We start from the raw sequence: 14,752 nt of genomic DNA on the forward strand, positions 1-14,752 counted from the left end.
GTCCTGTAATTAGAGACTTGGATGATTATTTGATTGTTTGTCTCTTCCCCTGAGGGCCTCATAAAGGCAGGGGCCTCATGTTTACTTTCCTCATCATGGTGAGCTTACTTAGCACAGTGCCTGCACAGAGGATGCCCTCTATAAATTTTTGTTGAATGGGCAAGCTAGGGGCCTGTTGACATAAAGGGAGTGATTCAGAGGTCTGAGTATAAAGGCTACATAAAGTGGCTCATTATCTACTAATTCAAATTTGTATTAATTTAATAAATCATCTAGTAGTGTTATTAGCAACTCTCAAGCTGAAGAAAACATTACTGCTACAAACAACACCCAAGGAAATCCTTCACACTGGTCTGAAGCCCCTTCCTGTGGCCAGTGAAGGTAAATTCCTTCTGTTCTAGGCAGAGGCAGATGTTCCACGAGAAGCTGAAGCTTTGGGAGTGTCACTTGTGGCACACCTTCCAGGGCCCTGGGAGGATCCTTAGCAACATGTGCACAGGGTCATATGTTTTTATAAAATTAGCAAAAATAAGATATTTTAAATCATAATTAAAGGCCCTGTCTCTATCCACTCTGACTTTCCTTCTGTCACCTTATCGGGGGGATTAGAGTAGCCATGGGCATCCTGAGGCTCTGACTAAGAGGAAGTTGAGTTGGGGACACATTGAGCTTGGCTTTAGTGTGATATGTAATTTTCAGACACTTCTATGTATAGTTAAGTCATGGCTATTAGTCCCACCATCGAAATGGCTTCTGGGAAAACCCCTCCTGCCCACGGTGACGACCGACCTAGTATTGTGACACCAAGTTGGTGGCTAGTATCAATGAAGTTCCTTCTGAGAATCACTTGCTTTGGTGCTGAAGGCTATGAGGTTATTGGTGGTGGTTTCTCTATAATCCCCATACTTCCTGATTTCCTGAAAATGGCCTTTTGATCTTTGCTCTCTTGGTGTATCCAATGGTGGTGTCAGCCTCTAACTCCCTGAATTATCGGCATTTTAGGCATTACCTAAAACACTCAGAAGCTTCTTTTTTCCTGGCTGAACTCTGACCAGGCAACAAAAGCTCTGCCTGTGGCATTGGTATAACCTTCATGGCAGAGCTGTCTCTTTGGGCACCTTAAGTGCCTATCACCCCATCTTTGTTCCCTTATCCTTCTCATGTGCCCCATGGAACCCACAGGCCAAGAGGCACACTGCTCTCTCCCCAAGACCCAGAACAATGCCCCCCAAATTGTGCTCTGGAAAAACAGACCATTCACAAGTGTGAAAAAAGGCAGACAGCAGAGTGAGGAGGAGGGAGAGAGAGAAGACAAGGTGAAGAAGACTGAGAGCAGGATGGTTAAGGAAGATGATGATGAGGGCACTAGATGGACTGGCTGAGAAAGATGCAGAAAAGAGAACAAAGCTGAGCTCTTCCCTTGCCAGATGTGCGTGTGTGGAATCATATCCTTATCCAGAGTTGGTGGGGGTCAGGCGCCAAGGTGAGGATGGAGCATGCTCATCTCTCTCCTGGATCACTGCAAGAGTGTCCTAGCTGGTTTCCCAGCTTCCACCCCTGCCCTCCTAACTCCTTCTCACCCCAGCAGCCCAGTGATCCTCTTCAGATATGAGTCAGCCCATGCCACTCCTCTGCTCTCGTACTCTCTGACCTCACTTCCGTCCTCTGTCCCCACCCTCAGTTGGTTCCAGCCGGACTCACTGTTCCTCAAATATGCTAGGCCTCCAATAAAAATGTTAAAAAAAAAAATGCTAGGCCTGCTCCGGCCTCAGGGTCTCTGCTCAGCTGTTCCCTTTGGCTGGAAGGCTGCCCCTCAAATGTCCGCCTGCTGCTCTCCTGCATCCAGTGAGTCCCCTCCTCACTCAGGCTCTTCTGGTCACTCCATCAAAGATGACAACCAACCTTCCCAATGCCCCTTTCCTTTCTAACATAATATATAATCTATTGATTATTTGTGTTGTCTGTCTTCTTCCACTAGACTGTAAGCTCTAGGGCAGGGATTTTTGTTTGTTCACTGCTGAATCTCCCTCTTCAAGCATAGTGCCTGGCACAGAGTAGGAGCATATTAAATATTTGTTGAAAGAATGACCTCATGAGGCAGGTGCTATTATTAAGCACATTTTATACAAGATAAAACTTGGGCTCGCCAGTGTAAAGTAACCTGCCCAAGATCACATGGTGAAGTGAAAGAGCAAGTGTTGAACCCAGTCGTGTCTGTTCCAAAAGCCTGTGCTTATAAATGCTTCACTGTAACACAGTCTTCCTACAGCTGTGAACTGCTAAGAGCTGCTAATCGCTTCTTACATCAGCCTTTCTTTCTGGTTAACCAGACCACTGGGCCTTCAGATGGGCTTTGAGTTGCACGTGAGTATTTAATAACAGAAAGGGATGAAGAATGCATGTGCTATGTGAGGAATTGAACGAACAGCTTTGTGTCCACTTGGTTGAGAACAGAGATGTGGACTTGCTGAGGCCAGCCTCACCTGGGCTGTCTCGGAGTGGAAGAGGGCTGCCTCCGTAGGCAGGATCTCCCGCAGGCAGGCCAGATACATGTTTCGGCACCAGCAAGGCAGAGGTACCAAAATAATGAAAAAAATCTTTTATGGTAGTAAGTGGCTATTAGATATTTTCAGAAACGTATAAAAGGTGTTATTGTAGGAAAAGTCAGAACTTTGTTGGACTTCCTTACAGGCATTTGACTGAAGGCATTGTTGGATATTCAGTTACATGTGGGCAGCAGCAACAACTTTTTGGTGCACAGAGTCCCTGGAGGTCAGTCTGACCCTGCTGGTCTTGGCTGATGGTGCCAGTGGAGTCATTTTATCTATCATTTACTTTCATAAATGGTATATGAATGTGTATGGTTTCTATTATGGAATGAGAGGTCAGTGGGAGCAAGAACCATTGCTTTGTGAATCCTTGAGGAATAACAGTGGTGTTTCAGGGAAGGTTGACTTACTGCTGTTATTTTAAAGTTGGAGTTGGAAGTCTGAAGCGCTTCTATTTTTGCTTCTACACCTTCTCTGATGTCACCTTTGTGAAGCCTTCTCTGTCTACCTCCCTGGGCTCCCCTCCCTCAGCAATTATTCACTTCCTCTTCTGTGCTACAGATATTATTATATTTATCAGATCATATCATAATCATTTTTATCCACTTCTGATTCCCTATGACACTTAGAACTCCTAGAAGTATATGGCTTATTCATTATTGCATCTAGATTCATCTATCTAGCCCAGGGCCTGGAACAGACTGAAGGTTCCAAAATTTTGCCAAAAGCAATTAAAACCAGACTTTGGAGGCTAGAGGAGTTTCTAAGGAAAAGATCTTTTTTTTTGGTGAATTCCTTCATAAGACATGCCAGGTGCCTAGCATTGGTTACAAAGCAAGTCATACTGGAGCAATTGCTTCTGAGGCCCCTTGTTTTTCGTCAGACCTTCTCTGCTGGGCTGCTCAGTGACTCACAGCAGGAAGAGGAGGCATGGGTGCTAAACTGTCCCTCAACACCTCCCCAATCATGCCCCCCAAACCCCAAAATGACAAAAAATAGGCTTGTGGTCCTTTGGTCTGCTTGGGTCTATCACTTCATTTCTCTGCTTTTCGGTTCCTTATTTTGTAGCAGTTATGAGTTGAGATGGGAGACCTAAGTTCCCTTCAGGCTGTGAAATCTGAGTCTTTGAGCCTACTCGTGGGCAATAAGCAGCCCATAATCCTGCCCTCTTCCCACTTTCTGAAGAGCAGGTCAGACCTGGTTACCTAGGAACAAGACCCACACCCACACCTGTCCTTGGAGCTGCTGTTTTGTGACAGGTCTTTCCTTTAGCTGGGAGTGCATTTCTCCAGTAACACGTCTGTCTTCTGCTGCTTACCTCTGTGCACTACTGCTGTATCCTTGGTTTTGTGGATCAAGCCTGCTCTCAATATTCATTTTATCTAGGTTTTATCCCTATAAAAATGATGTGATAAATTTAGAACACTGAATATACCATCATGCTATTTATGTATTTTATTTTAAGCTATGTATGCTGGTCTTTTGTCTGTTTGCTCTCAGATCTATTTTCTACCATCCTCAATCTTGGGTTTTGCATCCCTGGGAGCTACCTGTCCCAGGCTCCCTTACAGACTTCGCCAAACAGAGCCAGTGATGGAACACTGGAAAATGAGAGGAGGGGAGAAGCCGGGTTATTTCCTTCCCTTCCCTCTGTTTTAGATGGTGTCTGGCAGTATCTTGCCCATGTCTCCAGAGCCTGCTGTACAACCCTCTCTCCATGGTTCCTGATTTATCCTGGAAGTGCTGCCACGGTTCCAGATTCTTCCAAGAGGCCTCAGAAATCAGGGCTCCAGTAACATTGCCTTCTCCCTTCATCCGTCTAGCTCCAGGGTTGATAGTGGCTTCCTGCTGTTCTCTGGCCTCTCAACTCTTCCATCACCTGATTAAATTCCCTCTGCAATAGCTAGCATGGCTCCTGCAGAGTATTTTCAACTCTGACTAAAATACTCTAGATGTATGTATACATCATATATATATACATGAAAATATGAATATCTATATGAATATATGTGTATGAGACTACACATATGTATAAAGATACATGTATGTATGAAAACACATAGAAAAAGATCTGGAAGTTTACACATGAAACTGTGAACAGTGATTTTATGACTGGGAAAAGGAATGGGGCTGGGTTGGTATGGAATTGTGAAGGAGAATGATAGCTTTTTAAAAATAGCTTTACTGTGGCATAATGTACATATATAAGACCATAACATTCATATGTATGTATATGTGTTATTTAGCTTTTTTTTTACAATGAGCATGTATTCACATATTGCTTATCTAATATTAAAAATAAATAATTAGGACTGCCTTGGTGGTTCAGTGGTTAAGAATTTGCCTGCCAATGCAGGGGACATGGGTTCAATCCCTGGTCTGGGAAGATCCCACATGCTGCAGAGAAACTAAGCCCGTGTGCCACAACTACTGAAGCCCGCGCACCGCAACTACTGAAGCCCGCATTCCCTAGAGCCCTTGCACTGCAACTACTTAGCCCCCATGCCACAACTACTGAAGCCCATGTGCTCTACGGCCCAATTGCCACAACTACTGAGCCCATGTGCTGCAACTACTGAAGCCCGTGTACCTAGAGCCCATGCTCCGCAACAAGAGAAGCCACCACAATGAGAAGCCTGTGCACTGCATCGCAGAGTAGCCCCCACTCACCACAACTAGAGAAAAGCCCGCGCACAGCAATGAAGACCCAATGCAGCCAAAAATAAAAATAAATAAATAAATAAATAACATAAATAACATAAATAGCAGGAGTGGGGCAGCCTTAAGCCGTGTAGGGAAAGCCTTGCAGGTGACACTAACATTCATTCATGCAACAAATATTTTTTATTTACTATGTGCCAGGCACTGAGGGTCCATCAGTGAACAATATGGCCATGATCTCTGCTCATATTATCTGCAGAAATTAAATACACAATTATGTCAGTACTAATTAATTATGAAGAAGAGGGCAACAAAAGTCCTAACCTAGTCAGGGAGGGCTTCTCTAAGGAAGTGACTTACTAGCTAAGAGCTGAAGGACAAGCAGTTAAAGCTTAGTTGCTGGAGGGAAATAGACAGATAATATGAGATGGTAAAGCAGGGCTGCCACTGAGTGCTTCCCTGGTTCCTGTTCTCAGGGAAGCTGTTCTAACAATAGGGTTTGCTAGAAGGTATTCCTCGTTGGAACCCATAATGGGATGCCAATCAACGGGAAGTGTGGGGAGGTTCTGTGGGACCAGACTTCTACTGCTGTAGCCATGCCTCCCACAGCACTGGATCCATCGTCTGCATGCCAGGTGGCTCCCACCTGGAGGAGAGGAAGCCAATGCCATGTGTCCTGTAGTAGTTGACAAGGCTGGTTTGGAAGTGGCTCAAAAGCTAAGGATGCCCTGGGGTCAGCAGCGGTAACAAAGGTACCCATGTCCATCAACCCCTCATCCTTTAATGGGAACAACTGACACTTTCTCAATCTTAAGTAGAGTGGCATGCAAATGCCCAAGACAAGTGCTCAGTCCAGCTTCCATCCACATTTCTACTTCTGAGGTCTTCTTGAAATGAAATGCTGGAACTTGTGGTAAAAAGCTATTCATGAAGCAAGTCTCATTCTTTCAAAGCTCTGTATTTTTCTCTTTTTGCTTAACCTAATTCAGATTTTTTGCCTGTGTCTCAGTCTTTCCAATTCATAAACATTTTGGAAATGACTATAATCTCCTTGTTTTATTGTAAATCACCAGTCTCATTTTAGCGTAAGCCACCAATTATTCTGTGAAATTAAGTCACTTATAAAGTAGTCCATTGATTATAATTACAGTTTAGTTACAGCTTGTCCAGGTCTCCCGAACTATGTAAAATCAGGTTATGTCTCCTTTGATGTCCAAATTACAAAAGTAACAACAGGATCTTAGCTTGACCTCAGTGTCCTGCAGCTATTTCTGGGCATCCCCAACAGGATGCCGTCATTCATGCTTACAAATCGGCTGCTGTAACCACATAAGTCCACCTGGTCCTTTCTCTTCTGCACTGGCTCCACCAGGTCTGCTTCCTGCAGGACCACTTGGAAAGCATCAGTGCTGTCACTGCCCATCATGAAAGCGGCACTGATGGTGCCAAGTCCACAATCTCTCCCAGTGCTGCCAAGCCAGCCAGCCTTTGGGTTGTCAGAGCAGAGTGAAATTTCATGAGCAAGCAGGGAAAATGGCCTCTTCCCTCCAGCTCTGTGCTCCACTTTGGCACCTGGGATCTGATTCTATGATGCTTTGGACTGAGAATCAAATGTTTCTTGTGAATAGTTTTCCCAATTTCTGGCCTTCATCTATCTAACCCCTGGGGCTTAAAACCAAGTTCAAGGTTTTAAGGAGGAGACAATCTGTACCATCCCTCAAACCTTCATGGTTCTTAGCCGTCCCGGCAGCTACACTTGGGTCTGCTCTCCAAGTCACAAAAGTCCCCAACCAAATTAATAGAAGCAAACAGATGCTACAGTGTCTGTGGGGGTGATAACTGTGCTGATGGGTATCAATACTAACAATCTAAAATTAGGCTCAGCTGGCCAAAATATATTTTAGTAGTGCTTAATAGTTTTAATTCACTCAAATAACTGAAATAACTAGTTTCAAGTAGATTCTGAAAATAAAAACCCCATATCACAATGTCTTTTCCAAAAAAGACTGAACACATATACACATTTATGTCAAAAAAATTCCCAAGAACTACACAGGTGAGAACCTGTTTACCATGGAAACCAAGCAAAAGCTCCTCCTCAATTCTCACCTGTGGCTGAGGTGCACGGCTGCTGTTTAAGAGCAAGGCCTGTGGTCTAGCAACGCTCTTGCCTGTGTAAGGCTCTGCTTTACCTCAGTGGAAGGCTTCCATCATTTCCTGGTGAAACTAGTAATATTGAGTATGGTCTTCGTGGGACATGGAGCTCTCAAGACATTTATCATTCTTTCATTTAACATTCACTGTGTCCCCTCCTGCTAGGGGCTTTGGGGAATTTTAAAAAAGGTATAAGACATTCTTTTTAGAAGTTTACAATGTAAAAAAGAAGTTCATTTTCTGAGGTCATTGTGCTAAGTGAAATAAGTCAGAAAAAGACAAATACTGTATGATCTCACTTATATGTAGAATTTAAAAAAGTACCAAACTCATAGAAACAGAGTAGATTGGTGGTGGAGGAGAAATGGAAGAAGGTGGTCAAAGGGTACAAACTTCCATTTATAAGACGAATACATTTTGGGGATGTAATGTACAGCATGGTGATTATAGTTAACAATACTTTATTGTGTACTTGAAAGTTGCTAAGAGAGTAGATTTTTAAAGTTCTTACCACACACACACACAATTGTAACCATGTGAGGTGGTGGATGTGTCAACTAACCTTGTGGTAATCATTTTGCAATATATACATATATCAAATCATGTTGTACACAGTAAACTTATACAATGTTATAAGTCCATTATATCTCAATAACATGGAGAAAATTGACTTTTTAGTGAGCCAGACACTATTTAATTTACATTTATGGATTCTCTCACTTAATCCTCAGGTAAGGTAAAAGCTACCATTAGCTTCGTTTTACAAATGAGGAAAGTGAAACTGAGTGACTTGCTCAAGGACACAGCAGAGTCGGGATACTATTAGAATCTTTGCTTTTATCCAATGCTTTGTGTTTCTCCTTCCCAACTTCCATTAAAAATCTTAGGACTGTTGCCAATCAGATAACCAGATTCCCCTCAATATATATTTGATTTGAACATAGCAAATTCTGTAAGTTGGTACAAAACAGTTTCTTCACTGACTGGTAACAATTGTCAGAGTAGTCTCACCACATTACAACACTCCAGTTTCCTGTGCAGAAATCTGGATTAAAGAGCTTTAAGTTCTTGAAAAGTAATAGTGCTTGGGCTTCCCTGGTGGCGCAGTGGTTGAGAATCCGCCTGCCGATGCAGAGGACAAGGGCTCGTGCCCTGGTCCAGGAAGATCCCACATGCCGCGGAGCGGCTGGTCCCGTAAGCCATGGCCGCTGAGCCTGCGCGTCCGGAGCCTGTGCTCCGCAACGGGAGAGGCCACAGCAGTGAGAGGCCCGCGTACCGCAAAAAAAAAAAAAAAGGAATAGTGCCTTTTGGGACTTCCCTGGTGGCACAGTGGTTAAGAATCCGCCTGCCAACGCAGGGGACACGGCTTTGAGCCCTGGTCTGGGAAGATCCCACACGCCACGGAGCAACTAAGCCCGTGTGCCATAATTACTGAGCCTGTGCTCTAGAGCCCGCAAGCCACAACTACTGAGCCCAAGAGCCTAGAGCCCGTGCTCCACAACAAGAAAAGCCACTGCAATGAGAAGCCCACACACCACAAGGAACAGTAGCCCCCGCTCACTGCAACTAGAGAAAGCCTGCACAGAGCAACGAAGACCCAACGCAGCCATAAATAAATTAAAAAAAAAAAAAACTAATAGTGCTTTTAAAATATTACTACTGGTTATTTTTATAACCATTAGGGTATAAGTATAGACAAAGGAAGTTTTCACAAGACGTTTCACTAAGATGTATAAGCATTTTAAAGAACCAGATTGTAGTAACTACATGTTCTTTCTCTAAATTTGATAATACAGAAATCTATTTCTAATAAAATAATGACAATAGTGAGTGACTGTTTCCCTTCAGGGAAACTTTTAAAAAAGGCATGGCAAAGCTCTGGTCACTACACGACAGGTTTAAAGTTCTACTAGGGGTTGGGGTTGTTAGATGTTGATGATGTTGATGGGTTGTTAGGTGTTATATTAAGACTCATGCTAGGTGATGAGAGACAGAACAGCACAGTGGTTAAGAGCATGATGCTGAAGTTCAGATCCCAGTGTTACCTTCTACTACCTTTGTGACCTTGGGCAAATTACTCAACCTGTCTGAACCTCAGTTTGCTAATCTGAAAAATGGGGAGAACATTACCTACTATTATGGATTGCGTGTTTGTGTGCCCCTCAAATTCACATATTGAAGTCCTAACCCCCAGAGTGGTTATATTTAGACATGGGGCCTCTAAGGATGTCATTAAGGTCAAATGAAGTCCTAAGGGTGGGGCCTTGATTGGACAGGATTAGTGTCTTTTAAGAAAAGACACCAGAAAGCTTGCTCACTTTCCCTCTCTGCACAGGCACAGAGGAAAGGCCATGTAAGCACAGTGAGAAGGTGGCCGTCTCCCACCAGACAACAACCTTGCTGCTGGCACCTTGATCTTTGGACTTCCAGTCTCTAGAACTGTGAAAAAGTAAATGTCTGTTGTTTAAGCCAGGCTATGGTATTTTGTTATGGCAGCCAGAGCAGACTAAGACACTTACCTTGTAAGGTTGTTGAAGGATTAAATGAGTTGATACACTTAAAGAGCTTCCCACAGTGCCTAGCATGTGGGAAGTCCTGTGTGAGGGTTAACTAGAATTGCTGGTCTTCAGATCTGTGGGTTTGGGTTTTGAGAACGGTGATGTTGTGCACAAATGTGGCATACGTAATTGTACATGGGCACACTGAGTTCTGAAAAACAAATTTGAGAAAGTAATTTTAAATTAATTAAGTGGGAAGACATTTACATTCTAAAGTGAACTTAGGCAAAATTAAATGTGTCAGCCTAGGTTAGGGCCGATATCTCATGCCTTCCTCCACCTCTCCTCAAAAGTTTAGATTCATGTTAGTTTAAAAAGCCTTCTTGCCCCTCTCCCTCCCCAATAAAACCTCAAACCAACTATAAGTAAATTGTTATGGGTCTCTGGGGAAAAAGAAAACGGAACAGGAAATATTTGGATAGATAAGGGAAGCCTGTAAAACATAGATGATGGTTGTAATTTTAGGAATTCCAATATGAATGGTATCAAGTCAAATTCTCATTTTAAAATAATAGAGGCCAGAATGCTTAAATGTTAGTCTTTAAATATATTTTTCCTTTTAATGTACTAAATTCACATATATATGATCCTTTAGTCTTCAGGTAATTATTATGAAAGTCAACTTAGGATAGAAGAATCATTTTCTATGAAGTATCAGAAAACACTATGAAAAAGAAACAACTGCCTTCAATAAACATTAAAATATACTTTCAGTTCCAAAGTATCATTCTTCACAAGGGAGGAAGAAGAAGAGTCGGGAAAGCAGGAGAGAAAGAGGGAGGGACAAAAAGAAATAGAGAGGAAGGGAAAGGGAGAGAAGAAATGGAAAAACAAGAGAAAGGAGGAAAAGGAGCAAAGAGAAGGAGAGGAGTGAAGAGGACTGTAAAAAAATTGGTTATGAAAAACAATTGGTTCTGTAGCTTTGAGGGGGCTGTTTGTTAAGGTCCGTAAAGTTCGGGGGTGGGGTGGGGTGGGACTGGGGAGGTGGAGAGGAACAACATTCTCTTCCAACCTTTTGAAATTTAGATGAGCTCATTAATCAGTTCTCTCAGCTTCCACTGCCCAGTCCCTGAGAAGAACAACCTTTGGCCTGTGGACACCAGGCTCTCCAGGCTTGGAGATGTAGCACTCAGGTCTAATTTTAGCAGTAAGAGTTAGACCAGTGAATAATAGTTGTACCCTCCAACCCCGGCCCCTCCACACTCATCCAAGCTTAAGGATGAAGAAGGCCTTTCCTGAGCTGGGTGGTATGATCTTGCCCACCATTTGTGGCCCTGGGACTGGAGTTCTGTGAGCTACTGTCTCCATAGGGCTTAGGTCCTGAAAGAGGACCACACAGGTAGCGAGTATGACAGACAGAAAGAATGAGAGCGATATCTTCAGCTTCCTTCCTTTCTTCTTGAGGCTATGGTCCAGCAAGAATACACCCTTCTAGGTTTTTATAATTTGGGAATAGAGACAGAAAATTTTAATTTACATGTACAAAGTGTTAAGCATTAGGGATACAGATAGGCACGGGAGAAGATGTCAGAGCTCCTGCCTCCTTAGGTTGATAATACAGTGGAGGAGGCAGTAAAAGCCCCTCCTCTGCACCATATTTTTGTACCCCTCCACCCTAACCAAATCTGTTCACATCTTCCAATACACACTCTGACTCCTGCTCCCTCCTGGACTCTCCCTCTCCTGGCACCAGAGCAAGAGGCTTTCCTTGTCCCTGGTCTGGTCTTCAAATCCCTAAATTGTAATTGTAGATTCATATGCAGTTGGAAGGTGGATCCTTTCGTGCTCATCACATGTCATGCAACAGGATTTGTGATGAATTCCATGAAATCTCATAGGCTTTAATGGAAAAATTTACAAAGCAAGAATGAACAAGAAAAGAGAAGAGACGGGCCAAGGTTCTCTGCTGGACACACCATGGGTGGACATTTCAGGGAAGAGAAATTGCCCCCTTGCTGTTCTCCTTATAGAGCAAGAGTGAGAACGTCTTAGTCAGCTGGGAGATAATCCGACTTCTTGTGTATCATCCAATCTGGGGTTAGATACCAGCTCTTAACTGGAGTCACCTAGCAAAGCCGACTGTCCAGCACCTGAGGACCTTGAGTTCTATGGAGGGGAGAAACTGGTCCCTCAAGAGGTTTGGGGACAACCCCTCCTGCAAGGAAGAGGTGAAGAGCCCAGGTCCCAGCTGGCTTGTTGTTCAGACAACCCAGAATAACCAACCTAGGTCAATTTTGGCCAATCCTGACTGTGGCACCACAAATCTTTTTCATCTTTATACCTGTAGCACTTAGCATAGAGCCCGCATATAAAAGGTAGGTGAGCAATGCCTGATGATTTAATAAGTAAATGTGCTTTTGCGCCAGCTGAAAACAAGTGATTTTGTTCTTGCTGATGAAAATGATAGGAAGACTAATAATATACGTCGTTGCTTACATTTCTTGAATCTGTGGAAGTCTATGTGCATGCTCTGACTCTGTTTTGGTGAAATGTCTTTGAAGGATCCACAACTGTATGAGAAGTCTCCCTGGCTTAAACAAGAACTACTTTTACTGAATTTCTACCATTTCCTTGCAGCTCTGGCAAATAAGGCAGTGTCTGGGCTCTGAGACACTCAGTAAAGGAAGTCTCTGCAGGTGGCAGCTGCTTTGGAATTTCCCACAGCCAGTCCTCTAACAATCCTCTAAAATCTTTAGTACTTTGATTGAATTAGATGCAGAGTATAATGGGAAGTTAGCCACTGTTTGCAATTTTTTAATGAAAACAATTTGAAAAATTACATCCCTTAAACAATTTTCATGGGAACAGAGATTCCTAATCTCTTCCTCTCGGAAAACCCATTTTAATATGATTTCCCCCACAAAAATCTCTGTTTTGAAAGAATTTGTTTATAAGCAAACACATTTGTTAAATAATAATGAATTTATCTTCCCAAGAAGAAACCAAGGAGTCAAGTTTTTTTGTTTGTTTGTTTTTTGTTTGTTTTTTTTGCGGTACGCGGGCCTCTCACTGTTGTGGCCCCTCCCTTGCGGAGCACAGGCTCGGGACGCGCAGGCTCAGCGGCCATGGCTCACGGGCCCAGCCGCTCCGCGGCACGTGGGATCTTCCCGGACCCGGGCTCGGGCCGGTGTCCCCTGCAGCGGCAGGCGGACTCTCAACCACTGCGCCACCAGGGAAGCCCGAGTTTTGTTTTTTTTTTCCCTAACTAAAAGTCATGCTTGAGGCTTGATTTTGAGTAAACAATTACTTTAAGCTTCCTGACAAACTGAAAATAGCTAAAGAAATTCTCCCCTGCCCCCTTAGACTGTGGTTATTATTTTCCTAAACTGGTAGGATTCTACGTTTGAAACTAGTTTCCAGAGGGCACCAAGAAAATATCACCCATTTAACAAAGGCCTGTGACTTCTGCTAGGTCTTTTGCTATCGATTTACCCTCCTTACTGGTAATAAATGCTCTACTGCGGCAGTTATTCCTGCCTAAGTCTAGGTGTCCTGCTGAGTGATGAGATTTTTGTCTGCCAAGCAGGTAGAGGCCAGACTTTAGTCCCAGCCTTCTGTTAACAAGACATCACTGGATGTTCAACAAGCAAGCTGGTCTATCCAGAGCCCTCACCTAGCCCTCACTGTCCCTCTGAGTTGTAGAAAAAGTCACATGTCTTCCTTGAACCTCTCCACCAGGGTTTTGCTTGATTTGTGGTATGAAGCTGTTACTTCAGGATGGGGAAAAAATTCTCTAGCAAGAGCATAATACAACAGTAAGTAACACTACTTCTAAAAGGAAAAAAGAACATTTTTATTACTTTCATAAATTGCAATAGCACTTTTTTGGGGAAAGATTAGAATAAATAGGAGCTTGGAAATCTGACCTTGGCTGGTGTAAGAATAGAGAGAATCTGGTACTTCTTAATTTCCCATTCAGGTTCTCAGTGTTCCAGGAAGCAGTGTGTTCAAGTTTCTTTTCTCCATTTAGTTCTCCTGAATGCCCAGCTTCAGTGCCCGGGCATTGCTGCCAAAGATCCTGCTGGCACATTCAGCTGCCATTCAAGGAAACAGCCCTCCACACCGCCTCGCACTTGGAAGTCTGTCTTACAGCATAAAACAGGTGGAAGGACACTGTGCCTTTAGAGTTCTACTGGCATGTCTGGCTACTGCTGTTGCGCAATGCCAAGAATGACAAAAATCTTTTGTGTATGTTTGGGGGTGGGAAAGACCAGATATTACTGTGAATAGCAGTTAACTTGCTATTTGTACAAGATTCCCCAGGGCAGCTGTTGTAACTCAGGCAGCAATAACTCTAACACTTGGCTCTGTTGCTAGGATGGATTGACAGAAACTTTGGACAAACCATTTAAAAAATTATGCTCCCATGACACAGTTGAATATATCACAGATCAACTTAAAAACTGACTATTTGCTAGTATCATAATAAGGAAGTACAATGAGCATATTACTCAACTAGGGTTATATTTACACTTTCATTTTCATTCTAATTGTCTTCTGCTTTCAGTAAAGTCATTAATATCTGTTGACAAAAATGTGAACTGACACAAGATTTGCACTCTATAGCTACAATTGAGACAGAATTACCTTTTTTATATGCTGATAATCTTATTTACACTAACAAGTTAGTCAACTTCACAATGGAATTATAAATTCTAACTTGTGAATTGGCCAATTATTTGTTCTTAGCCAAAGACTTGAACCCATGTTTAATTTTCAGTCTTGACACATACATGTACACATACATAAATAATTTTTTATGTTTTGTATAAAGAAAAAGATTATATTAGTATTGATATTTAAATGGTAGTTATTTTCATTAAATTAAAT

At 42.9% G+C, this 14,752-nt stretch overlaps 1 long non-coding RNA gene across 7 annotated transcripts in view; it reads right to left on the reverse strand.

Moving 5' to 3' along the window:
- The window catches only part of LOC131762250 (uncharacterized), a 94,010-nt gene that overhangs the window by 52,546 nt on the left and 26,712 nt on the right, over positions 1-14,752 (reverse strand). For 6 of the 7 annotated variants that reach the window (XR_010842154.1, XR_010842152.1, XR_010842155.1 and 3 more), the window contains exon 3: positions 9,884-10,073. This is a non-coding gene — a long non-coding RNA (uncharacterized lncRNA). Of the gene's footprint in view, positions 1-5,376; positions 5,464-9,883; positions 10,074-14,752 lie in introns of those variants that run through there. The other variant, XR_010842158.1, reaches the window with a different exon arrangement.

Source organism: Kogia breviceps, chromosome 9, assembly GCF_026419965.1.
Source record: "Kogia breviceps isolate mKogBre1 chromosome 9, mKogBre1 haplotype 1, whole genome shotgun sequence".
NCBI classification, from domain to species: Eukaryota; Metazoa; Chordata; class Mammalia; order Artiodactyla; family Physeteridae; genus Kogia; species Kogia breviceps.